The sequence below is a fragment of the Ascaphus truei genome, chromosome 16 (genome assembly GCF_040206685.1).
Source record: "Ascaphus truei isolate aAscTru1 chromosome 16, aAscTru1.hap1, whole genome shotgun sequence".
In the NCBI taxonomy this organism is placed as follows: domain Eukaryota; kingdom Metazoa; phylum Chordata; class Amphibia; order Anura; family Ascaphidae; genus Ascaphus; species Ascaphus truei.
This window is the reverse complement of record NC_134498.1, coordinates 15,342,253-15,362,419: the sequence shown is the minus strand read 5'-3', so window position 1 is coordinate 15,362,419 and position 20,167 is coordinate 15,342,253. Positions and strand designations below refer to the sequence as shown.

The 20,167-nt window shown below is 44.1% G+C and overlaps 1 long non-coding RNA gene across 3 annotated transcripts in view; it reads left to right on the top strand.

Annotated features, from left to right (window-relative positions):
• LOC142467669 (uncharacterized) overlaps positions 1-12,834 on the top strand; it is a 52,613-nt gene extending 39,779 nt beyond the window's left edge. For 2 of the 3 annotated variants that reach the window (XR_012788465.1, XR_012788467.1), the window contains exons 2-5: positions 2,227-2,346; positions 10,746-10,841; positions 11,346-11,439; positions 12,698-12,834. This is a non-coding gene — a long non-coding RNA (uncharacterized LOC142467669). Of the gene's footprint in view, positions 1-2,226; positions 2,347-10,745; positions 10,842-11,345; positions 12,276-12,697 lie in introns of those variants that run through there. The other variant, XR_012788466.1, reaches the window with a different exon arrangement.
• The last annotated feature ends 7,333 nt before the right edge of the window (positions 12,835-20,167 follow it).

The window sequence follows — 20,167 nt, the reverse complement described above, 5'->3', positions numbered from 1 at the left end:
ATATACTCTAAGGTAAAGTCTGCCCTAAATCCATGTTGAGTCTTTGGTCGGGGCTCCCTTAAGGGCAAAGCTCAACCAACACAGCATTAAGACCTGTCTTAGGCCTCGGTCCCGCTGCGCTCATTGGCGCGGGCGGCTATGTCGCGAGTTCCCCACCAGCAGGGGAATCCTCGCGAGCCAGTCCCGGTCCCCCCTGGCGGCACAGCTGACTACACGCTGTGGCGCGTCAGCCGCTAGGAGACACAAGAGAATGGTGTTTCCTAGCGTTGACGCGTCACGTGGTGTGGCTGTGAGCCAATGGGGAGGGGAGGCTTCGGGAGGAGGAGAGGCTTCGGGGAGCGGGGAGGAGTGTGGAGTGAAAGCAGGTGAGTGCCTGTCTTTGTGTGTGTCTGAGTGCGTGCGTGCCTGTCTGTGTGTGTGTATGTGTGTGCCTGAGTGCGTGAGTGCCTGCCTCTGTCTGTGTGTGTGTGTGAGTGCGTGAGTGCCTGCCTGTGTGTGCGCGCGTGTGTGTATTAGTGCGTGAGTGCCTGCCTGTGTGTGTGTATGTGTATGTATGAGTGCCTGCGTGTGTGTGTGTAGCAGCTCCAGCCCGAGTCCGTGGAGGGAGGGGGGGGGGGAGAGTAGCGGGTCCTTCCTGCAGCCCGTGGAGGGAGGGGGGGGAGAGTAGCGGGTCCCTCCTGCAGCCCGTGGAAGGAGGGGGGGGAGAGTAGCAGCTCCCTCCTGCCGTCCGTGGAGGGAGGGGGGGGAGAGTAGCTGCTCCCTCCTGCAGTCCGTGGAGGGAGGGGGGGAGAGTAGCGGGTCCCTCCGCTCAAGCCACGCCCCCCCTCCCTGTCAAACCTCCCACTCCTGCCCACCTCCCGCTCCGGCTCCCGCTCCCTACAGACCGCATATCGCGGTCTGTGTATCTCAGCGCACCGCCTGTCAGCAGTGCGGGTGCGCTGACTCTGGGAGCGGGGCCGTAGCCTTACTGTTGGACAGCCTGTCATTGACTTTAAAGGCAGTTAGTGTTAATGATATGCATATGAGGTGTGGACCACCTCAATGCATATCCACAGCAGGCCGCTCCAGTTAACGCAGGCCTTAACGCTGGGTAATTTTAGGTTATCGCTATACCTGGCATTAAATGCTTCTAGCCCCTAACTCTGGATGGCAGAAAAAGTGTGGTCTATACAGGAAGTGAATACCATGGACTAGACCAAAAAATGTTGTCAAGACCTATGTATTAACCCCTTGGAAGCCATAGTGGCGATGAAGGCATGAATAATGGTCACTAAGGTAGCCAAGGGGTTAATACCAATACCTTAACTACATACTACAACCTATTAAATGGTATAGATTTCAACTGCTATGGCATACAAGCAGTTAACCTGGACCTTTAATCCCCCCGGTGGTCTAACCTCCCTTCTCGGGGAACTGTGGCTTTGCAGTGGTTCACTCATTCATTATTTATTAATGGCAGCTTCCTTAGAATAGAGCCACCGGCAGCGTTACTGGCAACTAGCACTGGGGTGTTTTATCCCAACGTTAACAAGGTAACTAACAGACATTTTTTTACGGATACAATTAGCTTTGTGGATCTCCGTTAAACTCAGGGAAAATAACAGAGCTCTGTGGATCTGCCTCTAAGTACTTTGAAGCAGTTCTTCTAATAGCAGTACAGTAAAATAACCCCAAACTCTTTAGATTTCAATTATTTGATCACAGAATTCCTTCCATATGAAGTGCTGCAGTCACAAACAGTACTTGCTTGCATAGATCCTCAGCATCTACCCAGGGGTGGGCAACTCCAGTCCTCAAGAGCCACAAACAGGTCAGGCTTTCAGGATATCCCTGCTTCAGCATAGGTGACTCAGTCAAAATCTGAGCCACTGATTGAGCTACCTGTGCTGAAGCAGGATTATCCTGAAAGTCGGACCTGTTGGTAGCCCTTGAGGACTGGAGTTGCCCACCCCTGATCTCACCCAATTAAAAGCCCAAATTGTGACACCCAGGTACCACACTTAGCAGGAATGAAAGATAGGACAGATGCAAAATCTCATGCACAAAACCCCCAGCTCCACCCAGAAACAAAACTAATGCATGGAAGTATCCTTAAGGTATTTAATTAGAGGTGTGACATGAAAGTGTATGTTGTTTTCAATAATGTTACTGCATCCATTCAGCCAGTTTTTAACTTATTGAAGAACATTTTCTTGAACAATAAAACATTTTCTATATTTCAAATAGGGACACTCATTGTCAAAATGGAAAGGTAAAGGGTGCTCCAATAGTCCTGGAATTGACATGCAAGTTCATCAATGATATGAAGACAGTGAAAACTCCGCGAGGGAGTGGGTAAACTACTGGGTGAGTCGAATAGAACTTATGAGTAAGTAGATATCCTGAAGGCAACAGGTAAATGATATAATAAGCACCTCACTGTACCTCATTGGAATTCAATGCAATAAAGTCCAAAACTCACCCCAGATAGTAGTCATGATGTTGATCCATTGGAATAGGAATAAATCTTGAAAGTCTTACCCACTCCTAGAGTCCACTGTATTCCTTGGGGCGTTTTCAGCCGCTGAATATAATCCAAATGATCCAAAAGATGCAAAAGAGCACAAAGCAGCGCACTGCCCAGGGACACAGGTGTATGAATATAAAAAAAGTATTTATTGTCAATCAGACATACAAACAAAGAGGTGAAAAACCTTCCAACGCGTTTCACACAAAAGTGATTTATCAAGGAGTAAGGTACAGTACATAGGGGAACCCTTTTATACCCTGTCACAAGTGTGTGTCAAATAGTCAAATTTCGCGCCAAAAACGCGTGTGTGTGACGTCATAGAGGCGACTGTGTTTACCTCTGTATATGTATGAATGTAAGGGCTTCTCCATCCCTCACTGACGCCCCTCTGAATCGTCACAAATGTAAAAAACGCCCCTGCGTGACGTCACCACCAATCGGGTCTATCGTATGGTAGCCAGTGAAGTAGACACCCCCCCCTCTACGACGGGGATGCTTCCGCACTCAATCGGTTCTCGCCGTTTTGGTTCTTTCCGCACCGATTGAGTGCGGAAGCATCTTCGTCGTGGAGGGGGGTGTGTCTACTTCACTGGCTACCATACGATAGACCCGATTGGTGGTGACGTCACGCAGCCTATATATAAGATATAAGCCTATATATAAGATATAGATGAAAATTCATAAAACATATAAACGTCTACAAAAATAAAAATGAAAACACCTAACTAGTGATTGACACTAACTAAACTAATCGCTAGAAAATACAGACATAAAGTCATTCTATATCTAGTGAATGTACCAAATAAAAAAATAGTGAACTAAATCCCATATCCATTAAAAACAAGAACTGCAAAATAGAAATATAGTAGCACAATCTATATTGAATCATAATACAGAAGAAAGTATATGAATACATACAACAAGAGGGGTAACCATATATGACCATAAAAATCACTGATGTTATATTATAAACATTATGGGTATAATATACTTCCTTTAGTATCTATCACTAACATTCTTAACAGGAAATCTTGAACTCGCTGAGTGAAAATGGCTTATACAAAATGATAATAATGATCACTTAATGATAAAGAGTATAGTAGCAATGATATAATACACATGATGAAATTAGATTCACCCAATGGTATATATTTAGGTATTCAATGATAATTTTGTTTGGAAAGTTTTACAAAAAATGGGCCAGTTCCCAATCAATGTTTATGCCTGTTGGATGGAGACTATCTGTACAGTAAATCCAAGACATTTCTTTTTGGTTTAAAAGTTTAAGTCTGTCTCCGCCTCTTTTGGTGATAGGTACATATTCGAGGCCTGTAAAGGAGAAACCATTGACTCCCCCCATCGGGCACATAGAAAAATGCCTAGGGACTGGATGTAATGTATCTTTTCTCTTTTTTAGGCGCACATGTTCTTGAATTCTACGCTTTAAAGGCCTGATTGTGCGCCCAATAAAAACTGATACTGCCACTAAAACTCTGATACTGCCACTATAACTCTGATACTGCCTCTATAACTCTGATACTGCCACTATAACTCTGATACTGCCTCTATAACTCTGATACTGCCTCCATAACTCTGATATTGCCTCTATAACTCTGATACTGCCTCTATAACTCTGATACTGCCACTATAACTCTGATACTGCCTCTATAACTCTGATACTGCCACTATAACTCTGATACTGCCTCTATAACTCTGATACTGCCTCTATAACTCTGATACTGCCCCTATAACTCTGATACTGCCACTATAACTCTGATACTGCCTCTATAACTCTGATACTGCCACTATAACTCTGATACTGCCTCTATAACTCTGATACTGCCACTATAACTCTGATACTGCCTCTATAACTCTGATACTGCCTCTATAACTCTGATACTGCCTCTATAACTCTGATACTGCCTCTATAACTCTGATACTGCCTCCATAACTCTGATACTGCCTCTATAACTCTGATACTGCCACTATAACTCTGATACTGCCTTTATAGTTATTGGATTAGATGTTGGGAAAGGTCATGCGTGTATATTTGTCCAGAATAATTAAAGTATATATAGTGTGGGTGATCAAACCACACAATCTGGTGGGAGATCAATCTGATTTATTGGCAAAGGATTGGAGTTGGTCTTCTCCCTAATCCTGCAGTTAATGATCTGGAGAAAGTACCTGTGGACACCCTTACCCAGAGTCTGGAGCTGCGGTTGTGGCACCAAATTCAACAATGATCCATTCAGTATGAGATCGCTTGTAGTAATTGCTGGTACATCCATGTCTCCAAACGGAGAAAGGGTCCCTGGTCTCGCGATCATGGTTCCCCTCCGCAAACTGCCGGACAAGCTTGGCTAGGAGTAATAGCCTCAGTACAACGCCCGCGCTGCCCCGAAGGGGGGAGGGTAAACACCCCGTTCCTATGAAGTATACAGACCAAGGCCGTTCACATGTTAGTCCATGAGGGAAGTAGAAGGCATCAATACTCACTATATATACCACTCAATATAGTAGTTATATTTATTTATACATACCTGTAAATTAGGGTATACATCCCTTTGGCCATGCTTATAGTGCCGGCGATGGCTATGCGACGTCGCCCGAAAACAAATGCATTGTCGCCGCCGCGTGTGCTTATAGTAAGAGCGGTGGCGACGGGGCGACGTGGTGACGTGATTTTTTGCAGCCGGGAATATTTGATTTTTCAGGGGCTGTCACCTCATGTTACAGCCCCTGAACCAATCAATGGCCTGGTCGCCCGCGACCCCGCAGTAAAGCAAAATACAACTTTCGCTAGCGGCGACGGTTGACATCACGCGCCGCGGTCGCGGGCACTATACGCGCGGCCTTAGTATTCACAATTTATTAATATTACTAGCGCACTTCACAACCTTTGTTTCATACAGTAAATACGACTTTGCTCCCTGGTCAATCTGCTGTTGAGCTGCTTCTCCGTCTCAGGGAAGCTCTGAGCCCTATTCACTGGAACGGGGATCATCGCTTCCTGACATGAAGATGTGACATCATAGCATATTTAAGACCTTGTTATGGATTATTTGTTTCCAACCAATTACCTAAAATAATTTTTAAAAAGTGTAGTTCAATATTTCCTTCCTTCACACATCAATTCCAACGCTACACACTTCCAGTAGTAAACTGGGGCAAAACTGAGAAGCACATTTCACTAATTATAGTATTACATATACGTTTGACTTGTATTGTATTGTATGTCTTTATTTATATAGCGCCATTAATGTACATCGCGCTTCACAGTAGTAATACATGTGGTAATCGAATAAATAACAGATAATATAAATAACAGATTATGGGAATAAGTGCTTTAGACATAAACATAACATTAAGGAAGAGGAGTCCCTGCCCCGAAGAGCTTACAATGTAATTGGTAGGTAGGGAGAACGTACAGAGACAATAGGAGGGAGTTCTGGTAAGTGCGTCTGCAGGGGGCCAAGCATTATGTATCATGTGTTCAGAATATTCACAGTGCTATTCGTATGCTTCTTTAAGCAAGTGTGTCATAAGGTGGGTCTTAAAGGTGGATAGAGAGGGTGCTAGTTGGGTACTGAGGGGAAGGGCATTCCAGAGGTGTGGGGCAGTCAGTGAAAAAGGTTTAAGGCAGGAGAGGGCTTTAGATACAAACGGGGTAGAAAGAAGACATCCTTGAGCAGAACGCAAGAGTCGGGGTGGTGCATAGCGAGAAATTAGGGCTGAGATGTAAGGAGGGGCAACAGAGTAGACTTAACCTAGGGATTCTCAACTCAGTCCTCAACACCCCCTAACAGGTCAGGTTTTCAGGATATCCCTGCTTCAATGAGCAGGGAGCATCAATCTTCTATAGCCGGCTCTTTGACTGAGCCACAGATTGAGCAACCTGTGCTGAAGCAGGGATATCCTTAAAACCTGGCCTGTTGGAGGTGGGGGGGTCGAGGGGACTGGAGTTGAGAACACCTGGGTTTACCAGCAGCAGAAATGATATTACCTTCAGATCAAGGCACATATCACAGATATCGTAAAGCGCAGAAGTCCCATCTCCATCTTGTAAGCGGTTATGAACATTGGACTGTAAATAACGAATGTATCCGGCACGACTATCATAATGTGATCCTCAATTATTTGTGGCTGCAGAAGGGTAAGAATCTGATCAGAGAAAATGGAAAGTAAAATATTTATTGGAACTTGATTGCCTTTTTTAAATTGCGGAATTACAGATTGTGTGATTTCTCATCACAAGCAGCATCAATAAAAAATATTTATTGGAGACATAAAAATATCGTCTTCAGAACAGCTCTGGAGGAAGGAGAAACGGTTTGTCATATACCTCTAAAACTGTTAAACAGGCTGTAACAAGAAGCATTTTATTCAGCTCTTCAGATTAACTGAGTTTCACACTATTGCCACAGGGTCAAAGGGTTATTAAGACTGTATTTGTATCCCCCTACATAAAGTAGACAAGTAGACATGGTGTAACATCTTTTTAAATCTGCATATTGGAGCTTTTTCACTGAAATCTGTTAAACCCCTTAAGATCTGGGTAAACATTTGAAATAACATCTACAGAACTGAAACAATAAAAGACAGATTCCAGCAAGCAGTTGGAAAGGATAAAAATATCAAAAACGAGCGAAGACACCTAGTTACAGATGCAGCGGCCGTTATTTTAAGGCATCAAGGTGCCGTTTTCGTGTGCGCTTCTGTATTCCACGCGGCATGAACGTGGCCAATCGCCCCAGGCACACGTGTTTATCGTGTTTGCTTTGTTTGAATTTTATGGATTGTGTGCAATTATATGCAATGAAATGAATGTATTGTAATGTGTACAGTACTGTGACACTGTGTCAATTTCAGGTGTTTAAAAGCCAGAACACTAAAATGCCATTTTCTGCACTCGCCTGCACTCGCGTCTTAAGGCGGTACGGTGGAAGTAATCCCGCGCCATCACATGGGTATTCCGACGTATACACCGCTTGAAGTGTTCGAATAACGGCTGCTGCATCTGTATGGAGAGAAAGAAAGGGAACAGTTACACTGTACATTCACAGTACAATAGAAATTTAATTTGGTTGCAGATAAAAACTGTTTGGCGTACCTAGTGTGAACACAAACAAAACAAACTTAAAATAACAAAATAATGCGGGGAGACTTTCTTCTTGTTGAGACATGTTTCTGTAAACAGTTCATGGTCCGCCAACTGGCTCTGGACCATTTTTTTAACCCATGTCTGCACGTAAAAAGAATGAAATTAATGCTAAATAAAAAGTTTTAGTTTGACAAGGACGCCCTTTATTATGGCAGGTGTAAGTAGAACGTTTTTTATTTACTTTATTTCTGCTGCCTGTCTAATGTTGTGTTTAATAATAGGCAAATAATCTATTATTGAAATCTGGATAATAGCTATTTTGCCCATTACTCTACTGTATGTGTTTGGGGGGGGGGTAGTTATTGAAATGTATGCTTTTTTTTTTACAAAAGGATTGTTATTGCAGGCCAGCGTGGACCCGCGGGGACCACCCGAGGACCCCCGGGCACCCATGTGGACCACCTGATGACCCCCGGTGAACCACAGGGACCACTGTGGGGCCCCCAGACATCTGTGGGGAACCACCCAAGGGCCCCCAGATACCCATGGGAACCACCAGAGTGCCCCCAGGCACTCGCGGGGACAACCCGTGGACCCCTTATGGGGCCTGTATCTCGGGAAGCAGGGGGTCCCCGAACCTCAAATCAACGCCGGTCTGCTCATCTACACTAGTAATAAAATTTAAATGAGAAAACATTAATTTCTGGTAAGATTTGCGCAGGGAGAAGCGGCTGTCTCTCTCTGCAGCAGAAAGAACTCGCCGGTGAGCCCTTTTCGGATGGTCGATCATCTCGTCGCCAACTACTTGCCATTTTTGCAAATGTTGCTATCACTGGTATTCGAGGCTTTCTGCCATCCATGATAGCAACGCTGTCAAAAATGGCGTTTTAAAAACAATGGCAATTTTTTCTATATGAGTTTAGTGCATGAGGCCCCTAGGTTGTGTAAGGTAGTAGAATCAGAGCAGGATGACATTTCTCTCCAGAAGGATTTGGAGAGACTGGAAATTTGGGCAGGTAAATGGCAGATGAAGTTTAATAAATGTAAGGTTATGCATTTGGGAAGCAAGAATAAACAGGCGACTTACAAATTAAATGGGGATAAATTTAGGAAACCCTTGATGGAGAAGGATTTAGGAGTGCTTGCAGACAGCAGGCTTAGCAATAGTGTTCAAAGTCATACAGTAGCAGCAAAGGCAAACAAGATCTTATCTTGCATTAAACGGGCAATGGATGGAACGGAAGTAAACATAATTATGCCCCTTTACAAAGCATTAGTAAGTCCACATCTTGAATATGGAGTACAATTTTGGGCACCACTCCTTAGAAAACACATTATGGAACTAGAGAGAGTGCAGAGAAGAACCACCAAATTAATAAAGGTTGTGGATAATCTAATTTATGAGGATTAGATTTCTTTATATTAGAAAAGAGGCATATAAGAGGGGATATGATAACTATATACAAATATATTTGGGGACAATAGAAGGAGCTTTCAAAATTACTATTCATCCCAAGGGCAGTACTAACGACACAGGTTCATCCCTTAAGCTTGGAGGAAAGGAGATTTCACCAGCAACTAAGGAAAGGGTTCTTTACAGTAAGGGCAGTTAACATGTGGAATTCATTACCCATGGAGACTGTGATGGCAGATACAATAGATATATTCAAAAAAAAGTTTGGACATCTTTTTGGATAGGAAAGGTATATACAGGGATATACCAAATAAGTAAACATGGGAAGGATGTTGATCCAGGGATTAATCCGATTGCCAATTCTTGGAGTCAGGAATGAATTTATTTTTCCCCTTATGAGATATTATTGGATGATATGTCACTGGGGTTTTTTTTTTTGTCTTCATTTTGATCAATATACTGTAAGTACAAATATAACAAACAGTATCTGTCATTTAAATTTAGCATAGGCTGAACTTTATGGACGTATGTCTTTTTTCGAACTCATCTACTATGTAACTATGCAACTATCTTCTATGCCAGAGATGCACAAACTGGCGGGGCGCGGCGGTTGCAGAGGCCCCACGCTCTCCAGATGCACTGTATATTTCAAATGTGAGAGACTGTATCTAAAGGATATTAAAGCTACTGTGTTATTACTGTGGTAATGCATCCTGCCAACAATACAGACACTGATGTAAACTCCATAATGACCGGACAGGGAGGGTTACACAGGTAGGTGATACCTTTGTGATGTCACACTTGAAAAAAAGTTGTATGCTAATTTGTAGAAAGGGGACGGGACATAGGGGTGTAGGGTATTTACGGTTTGTATTTTCACGGGACATGTACAGTATATCACCTGACAAGGGAGTTAACCCCCAAATTGTGCCTTCATTTTTTGTTTTCTGTAAAAAACAGAATGTATAAATAGTAAATAGTAAAAGTATTGTCTATAGAGTATAGTAGGGTATAGAGTTTGTCTATTTGAATGCGGTGGAGAAAATTGTGCTCCATGCTGTGATCAGTCCGATGCCAATCGTTGGGTCCCTGCCACTTTCAGGTGTGAAAAACCCCTTAGAAATTGCGGGTGAGTGCAGTGTTACCACTCGGCTGACTCAATTTTACATAGGCCCTTATTCTGTAAGGTGTGATAGCGCAGACAATGTACTATTGCATAAAAAAAACCTTTAATGTCAATAGGACTTATCATGCGAAAGCACGTCACTTGCACTGATCACACCTTACAGAATAAGGGCCGCAGTGTAAAATCATTTTGCCAGCCTATGTACAAAATGCAAATTTACTTCTTTAAAGTATTAAATTATGTCGTCTTTTAAAAATCTGAACTACATATTGAGTGTATCGACCATATCATTTTATATAAATGCAGTAAATTCACCTCTTGTTATTTGGACAACATGCAGGTAGTTGGTGGATTTTGTCTGAATATAATTTCTCTGTGAAAGGAGATTATTCCCAATGCAGTGAGTATCGTGTGCACGGTCCGCACACATCACTGGCAGCCCACTTGCATACATTTAGTAGCTTACATTTATCTGAGTAAAACTCTGGTCATGTACTGTAGACATAAACGTGATAGAAATCAGTCGAGCTGACAGTGTTGCTGAATTTCAGGTGACTAATGGCGGTATTTGTTTGGTTTAAACGTATCATAGGGATGCAATGGGGATAAGGAAAGATCACGAATACAGGAGAGGTGATGCGAACCCCTTTACAGAAGGACAGGCTGGGACTACAGTGTCTGTGCCCCTGTAAGTAGCTGAGAGTGGCTGTAATTTTATGGTCCTCACTGGAGATGTGCAAATTCACAAACTTTCTGACATTTCAAGAGGCAATAGAAGTGAAGATGTTAAACTTTGTAAAAAAAAACCTGCAGTCATAGATATCTAACTTACTGTAGGCCCAAATTCAATAAAGGACAGGACCGATGATAAGGGGGGACACAGCGACAAGGGGAAATATGTCACGGCTAGTATATAGACTCCTGAAACTTTGCCAGCGCGAGACATACTGGATCTATAGGTTGAATACCCTAAATCCGAAAGGTCTGAACATAGACATAGACCTAGGGGCCTTCATCTAGGTGCAGTATGTCTCTCAGGACACACAACATTTGGAGACACGTCTGTTTTATGAATGCTACTGTATGCTTTTATATAGCCATCAGCTACTCCAACTGATTTAAGTTGAGCAGCACCCTATACCCATTCAGATATAAGACATTGATTTTATTTTTTTGTTATGTTTCATTCCAGATGACACTTCTCAGCAGAGATACTAATCCAACGTCTGTAAGACCATATCCATGTCTTAGTTTTTTAAAACATTTTAACCAAAGTCACAATAAAAGTATGTATTTTAAGTACTCAAATGTAATATGTTTTATTAATGTTTAGGATTTTATATTTAGTATTTTACTATTCATTACAATTTTTAATAGTTTTTAGTATCAAATTGAACATCCATGTTCCTTCACTATGAACCAGTGTAATATAATTGTAATTATATATCTGTATGTGCCTTTATACAACTATCTCTGTTATCACCATGTGTACCCCGGTGAGAAACCAAGAAACATGTTAACCACTGTACCTAACTCGAGGGTTTGTCCACTAAACCATTCTCATAGCTGAACATTTGTTCCAGAGACTTGCAAATTTGTGCAGACACCGTGAACACATATATTTATTTATTTATGAATTCGTCAAATAAGTGATCCATTATGTGCCGTAATGCTACAGAGTGAGAGCGCGACTTTAGAGCACTCATTATCCCCGAGATATGACAGCTGAGAGGATTCAATAGGGACACGTCACTGAAGCAAAGGAGGGACTCAGGGAGAGGATCGGATTGGTTGAGGGATCCCTACATAAGGCTATGACCCCAGCCATACCTTTCTACGGAGCCTGAGGAAGCCCAAGAAGGGCGAAACGCGTTGCTAGTATCCCTGAGACTTTTTTTACCACTTCAGCCACCGTCGGAAGCAGGAGGCAGGAGCACAGCAGATCAACCGGACGCGGAGAGTTAGCTGCGCAATTGAGTATCCTGCACAAACATTTTCCGATGGACTGGCTATGTCTATGCACACTTAGCTCTTGAGTCATTTTGACTAAGTGCTTTTTTAAATGTTTTGTTAGGACTCTGTCCTGTTGTTGTTAATAAAATATCACGCTTTTCCACCTCTGCACCCTTGTGTATCATCGTGTGATCCAGGCACTATTTGAGTGGTTCAACAAACTCAGTTGAAGGTTTGGATTTGAAGTTCCAGTGAGGGGAGAAGAGATACCAATCAGAGTTTATACTCACACATGGCCGTGTGAGTCTATTATTAACCTTACGTGGTTACATTTTAAATCCACCTCCGCCCCTTTACCCCTTCTTTCCCTATCTGTATGGTACAAAGGAGCAGGTGGGGGATGTGACAGCCCTGCAGTTAGGTGCCTAAAAAGATACCTCCCTCCAGAGATCACTCACGCTTGTCCGTGTGAGTGGATGCAGTAATCATCTGCTTTTTTGATTTTAATACAGTTGTCTACCCCAGCTATATTTCATTTTATTTCCTGTATTGTTCCTTATGCTATTTGTTCTCGTTTCATTTAATCCTGAGGACAACATCGCTAATCATTCGTGTGGAGAAGACCAGGAACACTCAACTACACAACAGAGGAGAAGAAAAGTATAAGCGGAAAGAACACTGGAGAGAAGACATCTAAAGTAAAGACACCTTGATGTGAAAGCATTTACACAAGGCCGTGTAAGTGTTTACGTTATTGTACACCTTACTAAATTTCAACTCACAGCTCTATACCGTGCAGTTTTATAAACGTCTGTATAGTCCCTCAACCTGTGCTCCCCCATTTTTTGTTTGTTTTCCCACGGCTAGTATACAGGCCTGGCCCCCTGCGAGCCACACCACTTGTTTATGATCCATCTCCCCCATCTTACCCCCCCCCCCCGCTCCACTCGGCACCCTTCTTTTAGGTCAAAACCCCCATTCTGTGGCCCACTAGAGCCTTCTGTTAAATGGGTGATATCCTCTGGCTTGGGCCCCCCATCTCCCTGACAGGGCCACCCGCAGACCACAGTTACCACAGGAAATGCCTTGTGCATCTGTGCACTATGCTCCCTGCCTTCAGGACCAAACCTTATACCCTCCTCCCCCTAGGACCATCACCTTATTATACCCTCCTCCCCCTAGGACCATCACCTTATTATACCCTCCTCCCCCTAGGGCCATCACCTTCTTATACCCTCCAACCCCTAGGGCCATTACCTCGTTATACCCACCTCTGCCTAGGACCTGTAATAGGTCTATTACATCCTTATACACCCCCATGCCCATTACCTCCTTATACCTCCCAGGCCCATTACCTCCCTACACGCCCCCCCCTCCAGACCCATTACCTCCTTATAACCCCATCCAGGACCATTGCCTTCTTCACCCCCTCTGGTCATTACTCTGGTCATTACATACACCCTCCCTCCAATACCTCCTTATACCCCATCCACCTCCCCCCATTTATATACGTCCTTATACCACAGCAGACATTTGGTTGTGGCAGTCTCACCGCGACCAAGTCTCTGCCGACAATCGGCCACAGAGGTACCCTCGCCACTGGGCACAGTCGCTGGCCTCTTCACCAAGGTAAGTCCATTTAAGGTTCATTTAGCAGTTAGGGTAGGGGGTTAAGGATCGAGGTTGTATGGTAAGGGGTAGGTTTTTAGGGTAAGGTGTTTAGGGTAAGGGCTTAAGCGGTAGCGTCCGTATTAGACATTAACATTATGGGTTTTAGGGTAAAGAATAAGGTTAGGGACTTACCATGTTGGTGAAGCGGCCAACAGAGAAAGGACCCTGTGGCAAAGTGAGTAGCATCTAAACACTGCGGAGATTTGGTCACGACAAAATGGCCGTGACCAAATGTCCTACACCACATTATACTGCTACTCATCCGCCGCCCTCCCATGCCCATATTTCCATCACCCCCCAGCCTCAACCCTTCTCTTCGTCTTATATTTGTCCTAGGCACAACGATTTGTTGGTGGCCCTACTAAACGGTGCCAAACCTTCCCGCGCCTTAACGCCCGTTCAAATCATTAGGAGTTTAAATGTGCTAAAGCGTAATGCCCACGGGTGTATCTAGGCCTGAGAGAGCACCATTGTCACGGTAGCTTGTGACAGGTTGTAATTTACACCAAAACTATATATAAATATATATACCTGGGTTTGAACTGGGACGAGACTTAAGATATAATAAAGTGATTTTATTCCTTGATAAAGGTGAACACAACAGATATGTACAAATAACAGGCAAAATATAGACACTTACTTAAAATGGAAATGATGAAGCAGTCATATCTGGACTGGCAGTTCATACAGCACTCTTCATAGTCATCAAGACACCAAAGACATGAAAGACCTCTGGCAGGAAGACAGTGCATAGCGTTTCTCTCAGCAATAAAGATGGTATAGAACAGACTGAACACTTGAAGAAGTTGCAAAACATGAACAAGATGAAGAACAATGGATAAGGGCTTGACCACAGATTATATACCTTTTGTGGCCCTATCCATAACCTTAAGTACAGGGGATTGGTTTTCAATTACCTCCAGCCACTCACTAACGTGGGAAAGCATTCTGACCCATGCCCCCCTGCTAGTTGGCACATGCGCAGTAAAACTCTGGGGTCTCATTTCTGAAGCCCCACATTTGCATCAGGAATGCCAGCCAGTCTATCCATTTGGAGTTCTGGCAGGAAAACCTTTGTTGAAAGGTGTGAAGTGGGACACTTAAAGACTGCTCTGGCTTGAGCCTCCTCCGCCCTTAGGTAAACAGGGAGGGTGACAAGATCCTTTGAACAATACTTAAGTCCTAGACATTTGGGCGTCTCCTAGGGCCATCTGCTACCTTATGGCCAAAAGAATTTCCTCTGGAAGTTATCCATACCTTAAAATACAATATAAAGCATAAAACATAAATGTATTAAAATATCCGGTTCCGTTGGGTCTAGCAGGTCCAAACTTCCCAGTTCTCATTGCCAGAACTGGGACACCATATGATCCAAAAAACGACTTGCTACGACCTATGGAGCCAGAGTTACACAAATGCACATTAAATCATTTTAATACAAAAATCTCCACTGAAAAAGAAATCTCAGCTTTTCACTAAATCCCCATTGAAAACAACGGGCTCCGTCGCCATGGGTTTCAATGGAGCAACTCCACCGTTGTAGTCAATGGGGTTTCCTACCATAGACTTTCAATGGGGAACCGCCGCCATTGAAGTCTATGAGAAAATCCACAAATATTTACAGTCGTCCATACTCCGTCTGGTTGGTCTGAGGGGGCTGGAAATGGGCATGCATTAAAGCCGGAACCTTGGCTACATGTCACCCAAATCCCATCCCTCTGGGCATTCCAGAACCGGAGATATGGATTTACACATTTCAACATTTTACAGTCATTTTTTCATCATGCGGCTTTTCCCTCATTAGAATCAATGGTAAAAGCCCTGAACTTTCAAGGGGGTCCATACTCCGTCGGGTTGGTCCAAGAGGGTCAAGGATGGTTCTGCAGTGATGCCGGAGCAGTGACTACAGATACCCCAAAAGCATGATCCTCTGGTCCTTCCGGAACCGGAGATATGGATTCCTAAAATTCAGCATTTCACACTTAGTCATTTTTCTGAGCCGTTTCTGCCGCCGCCGGCAAAGCCTATGGCGCGACCCACTCTATCTGGTTCGACCCTTATCGGGGGTCCAGGATTCGGGGACCCGGTTGTGGTCGAGTGGGGGGAAGCCTAGGAACTAGGGGCAAAAAGAATTTTATTTCTAGGGCCCCCAGAACTGTTTATTCCCACGCTAATTGACGTTGAACTTGACTCAAGTGATTTTAACTCTTTTAAAGGACATTGTATCCGCTTTGCGGTTTGCGGTCTGGATGGCAGCCAACTTCTTCTTGGAAAGGTTACCTCGAGGCATCTCCATTGAAGTCAATGGGCCCATTGACTTTCAATGGGAAACCGCCGCTCTCCCTCTCGGACGCCACCTGCTGGTCTTTACAGGAAACAGGACTAAAACAGCACAATCTTCCATTGGAATGCATTGAGCCCTAATGGCGGCCAATGGGGACCTGCAAAATGGTGCCTGAAAAGGCGGGAAAACTTCACAAAGAGCTATAATCATTAAAGGACTATTAACCCTTGTGCTCCCGGATGGATTCTAGTGTGTGTGTGATGCAGACACTGATTAACAACAAACCAGGGGGGAACAGGGAATATACATTTTCAGGTTATGACCAGGGTTAAATCACATTTCTGGACCTCAGTCCAGTTAACCCCTTGTCTCCCTGGTGCGGTCAGGGGTGGCCAAATGGGGTGCAACCCCTTTAATACCGGGCCACCCCCTTTCTCCCTCTACAACCATGCAGCAAAATAAATACAGAAAAAAGGGTGGCAAATACTGACAAATGATGGGAAATGTATCACAAATTCACATCAAAAATAAGAATTACAGTACACCGTTTTAGACCCGAGGATTCATCCAAAAGCCTCTTCTCCAATGATTTAATAATTAACAAATCCCTTTAAAATATCAGGATGTTTTTCAAATTTCAGCCAGTCCAATATTTTTAAATCTTACAGGAAATAAATACATAATGTGTCAATTTTCTAAGGACCTCTGCTGCAAAACCGGAGAAAACCCCAGTGCACAAAATGTGCATCATATTTATCAAAGAAAATACATTGCATTGGTTTGAATGGATGACAATTTTTCGAACAACTCTGGTGTAATTTTGTTCTACAATATTCCCCTACTTTTGCAGCCTTACGCACTAAGCAGTGCTATTTCTTAAGGCCGCTTTTGATGCCAGGAGACACATACTTCCCTTGTAATTGAATAAGCTGGTAGTTGCGTTCGGGAGCTAGAAAGTGTCTTAGCACCGCTTAGGATACATGCACCTGTGTGTCATTGTTTTCTTTTACAATACCTGTAACTAATACATACTGATTCATTAAAGTTTAAATGCCTTCAAATAAATACCACAAAATGGTGCTGCATCTGCTGTACTGTATATGGAAAAAAAATAAAAAACTATTCCCTATAAACCCGCACAGTTTAACAGCCAACGCGCCCGGATTGTACGCGCTTTACAAGCGGAATGACCTGAGGTTATGACTCCATCCCCAGTCTGATTTATAGGTTTTGCTCTCTCAGCCAAACCCAAATTTCAGGCTTTGGATGTAACTCGTAATGCTTATCTCACCCCCCTGGAGGTGGCGTTAAAAAAATGTGAGTTTTTAGAAGCGGTTTGCCTAATGGAGCTACGAGAATAGCAGTTTTTCACAAATCGGCAGAGTCGGAGTGAAACCTCTTCTAAAAAAGTATTTTAGATACGGATTGGACATGCGAGAAGGGCTTCCCGAACAGCAAAGCGTGCCAGTGCCATCGGAAGGGGCTTTAAACAAGCAGATTGAGACACTTAGGAGCTATGAGAATAGACGCCGATGTCTTATGCTCGGTCGGTGGGGTTGAAAATAACAATACATTTTTTCTTTCATTTAAATTGTCTCATAAGCATGATTATAGATATGTATTATTAAATGATGTATTGCATCCAATTAGCCTGAGCAATGCAGGCACGTATAAAAATAACAACAATTTAGTGTCTGTACAAGTATGCATCACCACTGCAAACAATTAGCTCGACTTTATTAGCACAAATTTACCTCTGTACTATACTAGAACATCAGTATGTCAGGGTCCTTGGCAGCAAATTAAAACTACAGTAATGCAGTTTAGCCCTTTAATTCTTGTAGGTGTAGCAGAATCCCACTTCTTACCTCCGGTGAGGGGGAACTGCTGGTTTGCCCCGCCGGAGCTCCGCGCAATATCGGGAGTGTGAGTCGAGCATTTTGTGCATTGTGCATGCACAGAATGACGAGGTGCGCATGCGCAGTCAGATAGTGCCGTGGCCATTTTAGGTTTGGCTCCTCATACAACGCAGCGGGACTACATGTCCCAGAATCCTTGGAAGGGAAGTCAGGTGGGCTACCACAACCAATGGGGTTCATGCAGGCAGGAGGAGGATATCCTCCTCGTGTGGAAAGCCCGTGAGTCAGTCTGATGGAGGGCGGCAACACAGCAGGTAGCGTCCAGGATGCAGTGTCTCCTTGACTAGGCCTAGCCCTTTAGGCCCCAGCTAGGCCCTGAGTAAACCTAGTGAAGTGTTGTAGTGAATGCCCCAGATAGGGACCCTCCCTTTACACTAGAGCAGTACTGTTGAACCAGTGACTGGACGGCCACACGTCACCCTGCGGCCTGGGACCCGGCCACAGGACTCTGAGATATTCAGGTGAGACACTCCTGCTGGAGCTCACCTCGTGAGGAGGATCCGGACCCTATGCAGTGAGGGGACTGGGGTAGGAGGTCCCACGGTGTGGGACCTGACTGTTCCTTATATGACAGGTGCACCTGGGTAAAGGAGTGTCCAGGAAGGTACACACGTGCACCAGCGGTTCACAGGGGTAGCACTACCTCACATTTGAGTGGGATTTGCGGGGAAAGACACCAGTGGTATTGGTGCCACCGCACCCTCAGTACTTTAGGGGAACCACCATGGTTGGGTCATTGGGTGTACACTGTGGGTACAGGAGTACTGTTATTCTATGTGGTTGTAATATGTTAGTGTGTTTACAGTAAAGACTAGTTATATACATTGTGTGTGTATTATTCATTACTGTGTATTGGTTCCTGTGACGGGTTATCCCGCCTACGCTCAGATCCCTCTTAGGTTGAGGCGTTGCACTGCAAAGAGAGAGAGAACTCACCCCAGGCTCCCAGAGACAGAGGCTTAGGCCTCCTGTGAGTAAACAGGTACAGCAGCCCGTGTAGTTTCCCTTAGGCATAGGGAAAGGGGGCTACATAGGTGTGACTTTTCCTTTGATTACTGTATTACAAGTAAGGTACAGTTTATTATGGTTTAATAAATCACTATTACATGAACATTACAAGTACCTGTTCAATCTAATAAAATTAAATGAGAAAATTAATGAACAAAGTTAACTGGCTAATCCTTATGTTCACTGACTCAGGGTGAAAAGCCACTGACATTTTTTATTTTTTTATTTTTAACTGTATTGCAGGTGTTACATTCCCAAGGATATTTCAATTTAAATTAAAAAAATAGTCCTACTGCTATAGAAATATAAATAAAAAAGAACATTTGAAGTCATATTAAAAAGTAACATTCAGACGTCATCGCGGATACACGCGAGCTAGGGAAGCTCTGTGAACTCCGCCATTGGAATACACTATAACCCCTGATCTCCGTTCCGATCAGCCCCACGAGACATCGCACCAGCCGGGGGAACCAGCGGGGATGGCACAAAAGAAAACGCCGAAGCCGGGACCCCAGATCTCTCCCGTTACAGCCGCAGACAGCCAGTGGCAGCGGAGAGAAGGAAGAAAAAAGATGGCGCCACCAAGCAGAGCTCATGGGATTACGTGGCTGCAGCAACAGCAGGGAAGGTGAGAGGCAAGTTGCAGGACCTGAGGCGGACATGTTTGACAAAAAGGCCGCCCTGAGAAACTCGGCGGATAGGGCCACAGCAGTGGAGGAGGCAGTGGGAGAGCTGTAAATGACAGAGATCTGATTGTGGCAGAGGGAGCTAAGGCAGAATTTACTAATCCATCATATCCATCCCAGAGTAGGTCTCCGCAGAAGCCCTCCAGCCATACCTTAAGAGACATCAATTGACCCCCAATTACAAGATGGCGTTCTTCTGATGGCAGAATTCAGAGAGCCCTAGGACCGAGATTTTAAGACCCCAAAAGAAGCAGAGATATGGTCCTAAGACTCCACCAATATGCATCCAAGGAAATGATTATAAGAGCTGCAGAAACAGTGGCTCAATTGAATTTGAAAACAATTCCATCCAGATCTTCCAGGATCTATCCAGGGTGACAATTGAGAGGAGGAGAGGGCTGCGTCCAGTGACGGCGGTGCACCAGGAAAAGGGTATTCGTTACCAGTGGGCCTTTCCGTTCCGCTTGGTGGTTAACCATAGAGGCAGACATTA